This window comes from Littorina saxatilis, unplaced genomic scaffold (assembly GCF_037325665.1).
Source record: "Littorina saxatilis isolate snail1 unplaced genomic scaffold, US_GU_Lsax_2.0 scaffold_237, whole genome shotgun sequence".
Lineage (NCBI taxonomy): Eukaryota > Metazoa > Mollusca > Gastropoda > Littorinimorpha > Littorinidae > Littorina > Littorina saxatilis.
The window spans coordinates 96,752-109,502 of NW_027127040.1; the positions used below are offsets into that span (position 1 = coordinate 96,752).

The 12,751-nt window shown below is 39.4% G+C and overlaps 1 protein-coding gene across 1 annotated transcript in view; it reads left to right on the forward strand.

Moving 5' to 3' along the window:
• LOC138955509 (uncharacterized) overlaps window positions 1–12,751 on the forward strand; it is a gene marked incomplete at its 5' end in the record, with an annotated part of 165,784 nt that overhangs the window by 90,740 nt on the left and 62,293 nt on the right. The gene's annotated exons all lie outside the window — the stretch shown is intronic.

Consider the following 12,751-nt stretch of genomic DNA (forward strand, 5'->3'; position numbering starts at 1 on the left):
GTTCCTGGGAATGATATCCTCGGAAGTTTTTTTTTTCATTTTTTCAATAAATACCTTTGATGACGTCATATCCGGTTTTTTGTAAAAGTTGAGGCGGCACTGTCACACCCTCATTTTTCAATCAAATTGATTGAAATTTTGGCAAAGCAATCTTCGACAAAGGCCGGACTTTGGTATTGCATTTCAGCTTGATAGCTTTACAACTAATTAATGACTTTGGTCATTAAAAATCGGAAACTTGTAATTAAAATTATTTTTTTATCAAACGATCCAAAAACAATTTCATCTTATTTTTCGTCATTTTCTGATTCCAAAAACGTATACATATGTTTTATTTGGATTACAAACAAGCTCTAAACATTAAAAATATAAAAATTATGATTAAAATTAATTTTCCGAAATCGATCTAAAAACAATTTCATCTTATTCCCTGTCGATTCCTGATTCCAAAAACATATACATGTAAATATGATATGTTTGGATTAAAAATACGCTCAGAAAGTTAAAACGAAGAGAGGTACAGAAAAGCGTGCGTTCAGTTTCATTTTGTGAGTTCCACAGCTTGACTAAATGTAGTAATTTCGCCTTACGCGACTTGATCTTTTTCCCACACACTTTGAACACGTGCGAGTACCAGCAATAGAAAATTAACAAAACACCTTCCTCCCCCTCTTAGGTGAAATGAAAGCGGACGTTTTCAGCGTGCATTCCCTTGAATTGACTGAATGGTTAATCATGCTTCTGTGATCTTGGGAGTTGTGGTTTTTTTCTGTGACATTCACAAACATACAAATGACATAGTCCGACTAAAGGCTTACTGGAATTTACTGTTGAGTAATAAGTGTGTCATCTTAGGACCATGCCAGTGCATGGGGGATATCTTGGATACAGGGCGGACAGGCTTGCAAGCAATATATATAACTCTGACTGTTGACCGTCGTTGTAATTTCCCACTTTGTAGTTGTCAAGGTATTTTAACATGTGGGCTTTATATTTTATAAGCGTGTACAAGAGCATTGTTAGTAATAACGCGCGCTATTTTTAGTTAAAAAAGGGATCAACTTGGAATGTGCACCCGACATTCCAATTTGTTTTCCCCTTTCTAATAATGGGTGAATTTGTTTTATTATAACTGAATTGCTTACAACCGAAATACCTACATGCCGAAATAACTGAAATAAAAAAAATAAACAAATAGACGAATAGGGAAATGATACATCTTTCTTTCTTTATTTTGTGTTTAACGTCGTTTTCAACCATTCAAGGTTATATCGCGACGGGAAATGATACATAAATAAGTTCATAAATGAATGAGTTAATAAATGCGTTATGGCGAAATTTAGATAACAAATTAGGAACTTTAACATTAATTTCAAATTAACTAACCAAATAACAAGATTAATAGGTAAAGTGTTTTGTATGGGGGATGTAACAAAATGAGGAACTTGAAAACCACCATGTAGGTGTCCGACATTTGCTGGTGTCTTGTTTGCAATGATTTCAATTTGGTTCCAACATTTTGTTGTCGTCGTCGTCGCTCTTGCTGTCTTTGTTGTAGTTGTTGTTATTTGGGGGTTAAACGGGAAAAGGGGCAGAAATATGTTGGACTATTGAACGATCGTTTTCACACTAGGTGTCGGACTTCAAGTACAACGCGGGGTAAAAGTACTTAATGGAAATCCATGAGCTATGAGTTTAATAGATAATCGTTATTTCGAGCAATTTCCATGTCTGAACATCCCACGGATATCCGCGTGCCACCCATCATTTCCTTTTACACGACAAAGTCGTGTCGTAACAATTCCCTTCCACCCTCCCCCTACCCACTTGATAGTCCTCAACTTCGACCTACGGCGATAGGGGGATAATTGAGACAGCACTCTAAGTAGCTTTCCAGGTTACTGAATGACTTTGATTTTGATCACAAGTTTTGGAAACTGTGAGTCCTTTCATCCTCAGGGAGACAGACGGACACCGCTCCTGTGTACAACGTGGGATTTAGAGCGGGTCAAAGTTGAATCAAACTTGCCACATTCATTTCTTGCCTCATGATTAGCATGCATCGTTCACTGCTTATTGTTGTTGTTGTTTAGAAATCAGTGCGCGCGCGCGCAAGTTTGTATGAATGTGTTCGTGCGTGAGTGTGTGAGTGTGAGTGTGTGTGTGTGTGTGTGTGTGTGGTGTCGGTGTGTGTGTGTGTGTGGTGTCAGTGTGTGTGTGTGTGGTGTGCCAGTGTGTTTGTTTGAGTTCGTGCCTGTGTGTGTGTTTGTGTGTGTGTGTGTGTGTGTGTGTGTGTGTGTGTGTGTGTGTGTGTGTCATAGTGTCAGTTATTCTTTCTTTTGTCCCAAATCCTTGCTTTCCAGAAACCTGTGATGTCATTCTTCCTTGAAAATTTCTTCCAAAACTTGGTTGTCCAACTTTTTTCCGAGAGATGAGGTCGGAACGGTGGTATGAGAAGAATTCAGAACTTTACACATTGATGTCATCTGACTGATTGGCTAATTACACACTTGACGGTCTTTTGTCGACCTGGATCATAAAATTGCCGACCATGTTGATTTACCCACCCCCTTATGAACGTGAGTCTACTTGAGACATCAGCGTAGCCAACACACACCAAACCCAAAGTCGGACCGTAACAAGTTTTCATTATTTCATGCCTGTCACCCCACCCTTTTACCCCCCCTCCCCTCCGCCCCCACCGCTTACCCCTTCTCAGTTCACAGTTAATTGTCTGCAGCCTCAACCCCCACTCGACTATCGTCGCCTGCTTCTGATGACCGCTCTAAATAATTTGTCAGATAGCAGTGTGCAAAAGACAACTCTTTCAACACGTCCACCCTATGACATGACTATACACTCAGAACGCATGCGCCAAAGCATATAAATAGCCTGCTGACAACCAAAATTGGGACATTTTGAAAAAAATATTGTATTTTGAAAAAAATATTGTAAAAAAACTAGTACATGTGGAGATTTACTTTTTGCACACAATTAAAGAAAGATTTTTCATTGTTTCAGAAATGTACTTTGTATTTGTCAAAAGGCTTGTTGTGTTTGTGTGGTATGCTATTGAAAATGTCAATAAATAGCCTGCTGACAACCAAAATTTGAAAATTTTGAAAAAAATATTGTATTTTGAAAAAAATATTGTAAAAAAAACTAGTACATGTGGAGACTTACTTTTTGCACACAATTAAAGAAAGATCTTTCATTGTTTCAGAAATGTACTTTGTATTTGTCAAAAGGCTTGTTGTGTTTGTGTGGTATGCTATTGAAAATGACAACAATTTAAATAAAAAAAAGTCCAGAGGCACCACATAAATACTACAGACATGTTTGAAAATATGCACAAAATGTTGTTAGTGAATACTCAAAAAAGAATTTACTAACCTGAATGATACAATGAGATGACTGGGTGATGACTATGATGAATATATCCATGTAGAAGAAAAGAAACACTTGCTGTCACAGTATTTACAGTGCCACAGAGCACAGCTCAACGCAAAACGCCACACCACATTCCAGGCACCAGAATCGAGTCCCATTGCGTTGGGTTTTATCCATAGAAGAAAAGAAACACTTGCTGTCACAGTATTTACAGTTTTTGTATAAATGACTTGTTTAGAACTCGGTTTATGCACGAAGAACATCCTTCTTTGTGTGCCACACTTCGAAGCACGGCTCAACACAAAGCGCCACAGCCATGTGGCCACAGAACATTCCCGGCACCAGAATCGCGTCCGTCCGCTTGCATTGGGTTTTGGCCAAAGTAGCATTGACACCTCGAGCTCTTGATTTGGCTAACTCATTCACCCTCATCACTCACTTATCCATCTATCACAACAACACTGTTTCATGCACACACAGTCACTACCTTCCTTCTGCACGCCGCTTCGCTTCGCAACAACACTGACAACTCGCGACATTTTGGAATCCTAAATATGAAACTAAGGCATGGGTTGGTCCCGTCAATGACCTGTAGTATCCAAACTAACCAATGAAATCAACTGTTCTGGGAGTTATTTGTCGCATATGGTAATGCAGCCGACCTCTGAACCTATGACGTGGGTTTTCGTATGGAAAATCCCCAGCGTGGTATTTTCCACTTCCAACGCTACTATTAAGGCGGTGTGTGGCGAAGCGACTCACGCACCTTACGCACGGATTCTGGCGGCGTGCTGACAACGGCATGATCAGTGAACGCTTGTATTCGGGCGGCGCGTCGCGGAAGAAACATACTGCATAAGCGTAATCTATGCAGAGGTATGATGTTCTTAAGTTGTGAGATTTTTTAATGATCAGTGCTTACTAAATTCATTGATTAGATTGATTTTATATAATGAAGTTAGAATTCTGCTGCTCTGATTAGTGAAATATTCAAAAATGCTATCATGCTATTTTGGCACCGTCATGGCTTTGTAGACTTATAATATATCTGCGTAATTGATTTCAACTCTTAGAAATCAAAAGTATAAAACATTGTATTGTGTCTCTTCTTGTCGTTAAATAATAACAACTGTAAAACAAATTTGCTTTGATAAAGCTCCCGTTTTTCTCTCAGAATTTTGCTCATTTTTGTTTTGTTTACATGCCCCAGACACAAAAACTACAAAACGATTCATAAAAGTTCCGTTCCATGCATTCCGTCTCCTCTCAATCTAAGATCCCCCTTCCCCCCCCCCCCCCCCCCATAGACCCTCCCCCCAAAGTTTTCCGCTAGCCTCTTCGACTTTTCCCAACGAAGCGTACAGGAGCGGGGCAATCAGGAGCCTTTGCAATTTTATGACCCGTCTGAAAGAAGTGATTGACTGGACACTGTCAAGTGCTCTTAAAGAAGCGATCAGATACGTGAGAATCACAGTGTGACATTTGACAAGAGGTTGACGGAAGTCTGGCAACCAGATGTTAGAGGGAAAAAATAACTCACTGAAAAAGTGAGATCGCACGTGTCGGACAGATGAAGGTTAGAAAACAAGTCGCGTAAGGCGAAAATACAACATTTAGTCAAGCTCAGTCGAACTCACAGAATGAAACTGAACGCAATGCATTTTTTCACAATGACCGTAGTCCGCCGCTTGTGCAAAACGGAGTGAAACTGACGAGCCTGTTCAGCGCTGTAGTGGTTTCGCTGTGCTGCATAGCACGCTTTTCTGTACCTCTCTTCGTTTTAACTTTCTGAGCGTGTTTTTAATCCAAACATATCATATCTATATGTTTTTGGAATCAGGAAACAAAGTGTGATTGTAATGATTGTTTCCATTTTCTGTGCACCTTCCACCTCTACAACATGCATACACTTAATAGTCTTCAACTTCGACCTACAGCGATCGGTGGATAATTGAGACAGTACTAGCTCCGAGGAGCTTTCCAGGTTACCGAAAGACTTTGATTTTGATAACAATGTTGAAAAGGCTGTGAGCCCTTTTATCCTCAAGGAGAGAGACGGACACCGCGGCCCCTATAATGGGCTTTAATTGGAGCGTGTCAAAGTTCGTTGCATCCTGATCAGCATATGAAACGTTTATCGCTTATTGTAGTTGTGTATAACTCATAGTAGTGGGAATAAGGTGACGCGCTAGTGTGAGTTTGTGTGTGAGTGTGTGTGATTCGTATATATATAACAGTAACGGATGTTATTTGTGTTTGGACAATTACAAATATTTAATTCTTGTACACAGATTAAAGACAGTTTCCCTTCCAGGTCAAATGTCTTAATGATGAAAATACAAATAAAATACCCCCAAACTGTTCTGAAACGATCAATTTTCGTTTGAAATACTTCATTTCTTATGGAAGGAATACACACCGGCACACAGTCTTTTGTTGTCTTGGCTTGCGGCCTAAATCTGACACAAGGCTCGAAGAAGGGACATGATGCTTCATTTCATATATTAAAAAGAAATACATGTAGTGTCAACACTCAGTTGGCAGTAGGCCAGAGACATAGTAGGCAGTGGAAAGTTACTAAAAAGTGACCTAAGTTGAAAAGATGTGTATTTCTACTCCAGACATTATGGAGGCTCTGGTGTCACTAATATCAATGTGCTGTCTTTGCTTTGTTTAGCGACCAGCATCAAAGAGGCGCATAGAGGACTGCCTGGGAGAAGAGGACCACCAGGACAAAGAATGAAATCGATTGAATATGCTGTGCTGTTGCCCTGCAAAGCTGCGTGCATTTTTAGTTTCTCCGCAACATAATATGCATGTTTTTGTTATGAAATAAAATTGTTGATCGTATCTTGAGTTTATGGTGTTACATGTAATAGTCCTTATGATCTGTGACTGAGTGTGAAAGTTGGTGTGTGTGCGTGTATACATTTACCAAAACCTACATTCACTCTCAACGTTGCATTCACGTCGAAATCAAACCAAACCACAACCACAACCAAAAATTCACGTTGTGTCGACGTGTAATTCACGTCAATTTTATCAGGAAAAATGCACCAAAACACAACTTTTACGTTGTGTCAACGTAGAATTCACGTAATTTTTGATCTAAATTTTGACCTAAAATTTACGTTCCATTCACGTGGACATTACGTAAAAATGCAACGCAATTTCAACCAAACCACAACCACAACCAAAAATTCACGTTGTGACAACGTAGAATGCACATAATGTTTTTACGAACAATCCACTTCCACCAATAATTCACGTTGCATTCACGTTGGTGTCACGTAAAATGCAACGTTGTTTTCCAACGTTATTCCCACGTGATTTCGTCCATACAAATCTACGTAAAAAAACGTTGAAACGCAACGTAAACCCAACGTAACCCAACGTGAATATAACGTGAATACAACGTAAAATTGTTTGCTGGGGTATTATGATGCAAATAGGACATAACACCATGTACCAGCAATCACTCCCACATTACGCGATGTTGTCCTCATCTTTCGCTTTAGCTTGTGTCGCACATCTTCAAGGTCAAATAGCGTGGTGTTGTCTTCATCTTTTGCTGTATCTAATGTTACACATCTTCAAGGCCAATTCGCGTGGTGTTGTCTTCATTTTGTGTTTATCTAATGTCACACATCTTCAAGATCAAATACGTGGTGTTGTCTCCATTTTTTGCTGTATCTTGTGTCACACATCTTCAAGGCCAAATAGCATGGTGTTGTCTTCATCTTTCGCTGTGTCTAATGTCACACATCTTCAAGGCCAAAGAGCATGGTGTTGTCTTCATCTTTCGCTGTGTCTAATGTCACACATCTTCAAGGCCAAAGAGCATGGTGTTGTCTTCATCTTTCGCTATATCTAATGTCACACCTTCAAGGCCAAATAGCGGGGTGTTGTCTCCATCTTTTGTTATGTCTAATGTCACACATGTTTAAGGCCAGGTAGCATGGTGTTGTCTTCATCTTTTGTTATGTCTAATGTCACACATCTTCAAGGCCAAATAACGTGGTGTTGTCTTCATCTTTCTCTGTATCTAATGTTACACATCTTCAAGGCCAAATATCATGGTGTTGTCTCCATCTTTCGTTGTATCTAATGTCACACATCTTCAAGGCCAAACAGCGCGGTGTTGTCTTCATCTTTCGCTGTATCTAATGTCACACATCTTTAAGGCCAAATAGCGAGGTGTTGTCTTCATTTTGTGTTTATCTAATGTCACACATCTTCAAGATCAAATACGTGGTGCTGTCTTCATCTTTCGCTGTATCTAATGTCACACATCTTCAAGGCCAAATAGCGTGGTGCTGTCTTCATCTTTCGCTGTATCTAATGTCACACATCTTCAAGGCCAAAAAGCGTGGTGTTGTCTCCATCTTTCGCTGTATCTAATGTCACACATCTTCAAGGCCAAAGAGCGCGGTGTTGTCCTCATCTTTCGCTGTATCTAATGTCACACATCTTCAAGGTCAAATAGCGTGGTGTTGTCTTCATCTATTGCTGTATCTAATGTCACACATGTTTAAGGCCAAATAACGTGGTGTTGTCTCCATCTTTCGCTGTATCTAATGTCACACATCTTCAAGGCCAAATAGCGTGGTGTTGTCTCCATCTTTCGCTGTGTCTAATATTACACATCTTCAAGGTCAAATAGCGCGGTGTTGTCTCCATCTTTCGTTGTATCTAATGTCACACATCTTAAAGGCCAAATAGCGTGGTGTTGTCTCCATCTTTCGCTGTATCTAATGTTACACATCTTCAAGGCCAAATAGCGTGGTGTTGTCACCATCTTTCGTTGTATATAATGTCACACATCTTCAAGGCCAAATAGCGTGGTGTTGTCTCTATCTTTCGCTATATCTAATGTCGCACATCTTCAAGGCCAAATAGCGTGGTGTTGTCTCCATCTTTCGCTATATCTAATGTCGCACATCTTCAAGGCCAAATAGCGTGGTGTTGTCTTCATCTTTCGCTGTATATAATGTCACACATCTTCAAGGCCAAACGGCGCGCTGATAAAGCGAGAGCTTGCGTACCTTGCTTCGGGAGAAGTCCCCTGGAGTGCGGGTCACTTTTCTGCCCACGGCTTCGGTCAGTGAAGTGAAAGTTTGTTGTGACAAAGCAGAAGGTATTACAAATAATTTATCGCATTTGTGAACTATCAATCTAAATGACATGCTTTTATATAAAGCGTAAACACTAAAGTGTACAAATCTAAAACAAAGCTAATGTGATAATCATATGTTATGTACTATTATTCCGTGTATTTGCCAGAGTAGCCCGATCTTTACGGTTTGTATTTTGTGTTTGTTTGAATCATTGCAATTAATAACACTTTGAGAATTGTTAGAAAGAAAAGCAGTTCCAATGTCATCTCCCAGACTGTTATTAGACGTTCTGCTTCTGGGTCAGACCATGAAAACGCGTACATGTATTAGTGTCTAAGCAATACTTTGAGTATTACTGTAATCTACTCATAACTCACCTCTCAACAGCCTTTCAAAACTAGTTTACTTACAAAGAAGAAAATAAACACAGACAAAAAAGCAGAATTTAGCAACTTTTTTTTTTAAATTGCAGAACAGTCAGACCATTTGATCTTATAAACTTGTGGAAGAGTCATGCATAGGCTGAAGTGTATGTATCTTAAATATAGAGTGATTAGGTCTACAGATGTAGAAGTTATGCACATTTTGGGGGGCTGCATTTTTGTGAGTCACCCTGTAGGATGTGGTTTGTTTATTTTGATCTTGATCACTTAAGTGTAACGTAAACTTGGCCAAAACAATATTGCAACCTATTTCAAACCCAAATTAAAGCATTAATTCCCGTGTCATTTCATTAAAACTTGATATGCCAGTTAAGGCCGTTCACTTAACCTTCAGGATCACCTTTTGGATTAGGCAAAAATGCACGAGGCAGTGACGTGTGTGTGTGTGCGTGTGACTGCGCGCGCGCGCGCGCGTGTGTGTGTGTGTGTGTGTGTGTGTGTGTGTGTGTGTGTGTGTGTGTGTGTGTGTGTGTGTGTGTGTGTGTGTGTGTGTGTGTTTGACTTGAGGCGAGAAAGCTTGAGTGTATACTGCTAGTTTTAGTGAATGCATGTTCATGATTATGCTGTCCAGTGTTGTTTTTAAATTAATGCTGCTGATCAGTTTGTTGATGCGTGTGTTGGTGTACATGGCTGGATTGAAATGTTTCTTAACCGCAATGTCATCACAAATTCCCAACCTTGGGCAATTAAAGATTCTGTATTCTGTATTTTGTAAATATATCTTTTACAGGAATCACGTGACCGCCGCTTAAGTAAGGGTACCCTCAAAGTCGACCAGACAAAAACAGAAGGGCCGAATGAAAAATCGCCACAAAATCACAATGGCCAAAACAGTGCAACTTTGACATACGAGAAGAAAGTTAAACTAATTACGAGAAGAAAGTCAAACCAATTATCTACCCTGAACAGATTGTGTTTTGCTACCTTGCGTATTTTGCGTGCTATGCTATCCGTCGCGATATAACCTTGAATGGTTGAAAACGACGTTAAACACCAAATAAATAAAGAAAGAAAGAAAGTGCTATGCTATTCCTACTGATGCAGGTGTCGATCGCTATGACTCAGCGGATTTCTTTGAAACTTTCAGAATATTTCACCAACAAACTCGAAGTACTTTGTGCGAAAGGTGGGATCGTTACGGTTGTTTGTTCAGATGTGACGCAATGTTTTGAAAAATGTTGTTAAACTCGTCATAGAATTGTTCACTTGTGTGCAAAACATTCATGACTTTGCATATCTACAGATAAATGATTGATACAGATTATGTCTAAGTTTAATTTGCGTGTAGCCGCTGGCGTTAATTAGCTAAACATGCAAACATATGGGACAAAAATTGAACGGTGACACTGTTTCGCTCTGACAGCTGTTATCGCTGCGTGCCTCTTAAAACATGTTACGGTCACGCTTGGCTGGGCAACACTGTGGCACCACAATCGAGATCATCGCTTGAATATGCAGGGCTGGACCAGTACGTTTTTTAGGGGGGGGGGGGGGGGGGGGGCTAAAATGTTGAAGCGGGGGTCCGGGGGCCGCAGAAGGCCCCCGGTGGGGTCGAGGGGCGAAGCTTTGCCCCCATAAGCTGAAGAAATGTTAACATTTATACATGAACAATTATCCTATTCTTGCACAAAAAGTCATTTAATTAATGAAATAGCACCACCAGAAATTTAACATACCCCGGGTCATAAGGCGCGACTTTTTTCCTCGAGTTTGACCCCTGCGTCTTGTATAACGAAGCGCCTAATCCGTGTATGAAATACGAAAAAAATCAAAGAGACCGCCTGAGTACCAGTCAAACAACTTGTGATAATGCATGTTTCAGCTACTATAGGTACTACCCTGGCCAAGTTTCCTCTCAAGACATCAAAGAGACCGCCCCACAGGTTAAACTGGTCACTGACCCCGGTGCAGGAAGTGTTTCCTCTCTCAGATCTATGACAGGGGAACCACCTCTCATAGCAAAAACTGGGTCATTGACCCCTGGGAAGAAGGTCAGTGTCTAAACAAGGCAACCCAGCTATCACAATGGACCTGCCTTTGATCTTGCGGCACACACAGAGCACCGGTATACTTTTTTTTAATTTTGGTGCGCCTTATCGGCCCCCTGCGCCCAATGGGTGACTGGAATACAATTTTTTTTAAAAAGAGGAGGGTGCGCCTTATGCGCTGTAGCGCCTTGTAACCCGGAAAGTACGGTATTAATTTTACTGAATACTACTACAATTATCCGGAAAAGAGAGGAAAACAATAGAGACAGATGAGGCGGTAGCGGCTTTTTGCAATATTATTATTATTAATCTCTCTCTCTCTCTCTCTCTCTCTCTCTCTCTTTCTCTCTCTCTCTCTCTCTCTCTCTCTCTCTTCATTATTGTTCTCCATTATTGTTCTCCATTTATGTCAATGATTTACCACTGTACATAGATAATAACTGTGAGTTGTTTGCAGATGACACTACTATTCATTCTAGTCACCATTCCATAAATTATTTATCAAAAACTCTACAAGAAAGCATTGATGCACTCCTGAATTGGTCAGAGTTAAACCATATGTCTCTTAACCATACTAAAACAAAATTTATGCTAATAACCACAAGACAGAAACGACAAAATCTATTATCGAGCATTCCACCTCTTTATATTAAAAATCAAGTATTGGAAGAAGTGTCTCACCACAAAGTCCTTGGTGTAAAGATTGATAATAATTTATCATGGCATGATCACATTGATTACATCTGTAAGATTGCTTCCCAAAAAATATATCAGTTATCAAAAATAAAACATTTCTTGAATCTCCACTCGCGAAAGATTTTTTTTTTACAATCACATCTTGTCAAATATTGATTATGCATCCACTGTGTGGGATTGTGCAAGTGCTAATGTTTTGAAACCTTTAGCCAGTCTTCACAGAAGAGCAGTTAAGCTTATTATGCTAAAAAATCACACTCCTTCAGAATCTGATTATACAAATTTGCAAGTATTACCATTTCAAAAAAGGTTAATGTATAATAAAGGTGTTATAATGCATAAAGTGATGTCAGGATATGCACCGGAGACATTACGTGATAATTTTATTTTGAACTATAACAGACTAAAAATCATCACACCGACTCCACGTATTGACCTTTTCAAATCAAGCCTTCTATATTCAGGTGCGGTCCTATGGAACTCACTTCCTATTTTTCTTAAGCATAAAACAAACACAGACAGCTTCAAAAAAAATTATATGTCGCACATAATGCAACTAAACATGTGCTGAATGGTTCAACAATTCATTTAAAATGTATGTGCATGTTAAACTAAATTATAATAATATGCAGATCTAAATTAAGATATGTTAAAAATTGACATATTTATTATTGGAAATTGTACTTAAAATGCAGCATGACAAATGTATATCTGTATATATATATAATGTATTATAAGTTTGATGTGATAGTTATTTGATTATATTGTTTTCTGTTCTTGTTGACCCTATATTAGGGCGAGGGCTGGATGTAAAAAAGCAATATTCTTGCTTATCTATTACCCTCGATAATAAAGATTTTGTCTTGTCTTGTCTTGTCTTGTCTCTCTCTCTCTCTCTCTCTCTCTCTCTCTCTATATATATATATCTCGCTCTCTCTCCCTCCCGTTTTTGACCGCTCTTGCGATCGACACCTGCATCAGTAGGAATAGCATAGCACACGAAATACGCAAGATAGCAAAACAAAACAATCGGTTCAGGGTAGATAATTGGGTTGACTTTCTTCTCAACTGTCAGCGTTGCAAAGTTTTGGCAATTGTAATGTTTGTCGATTTTTCA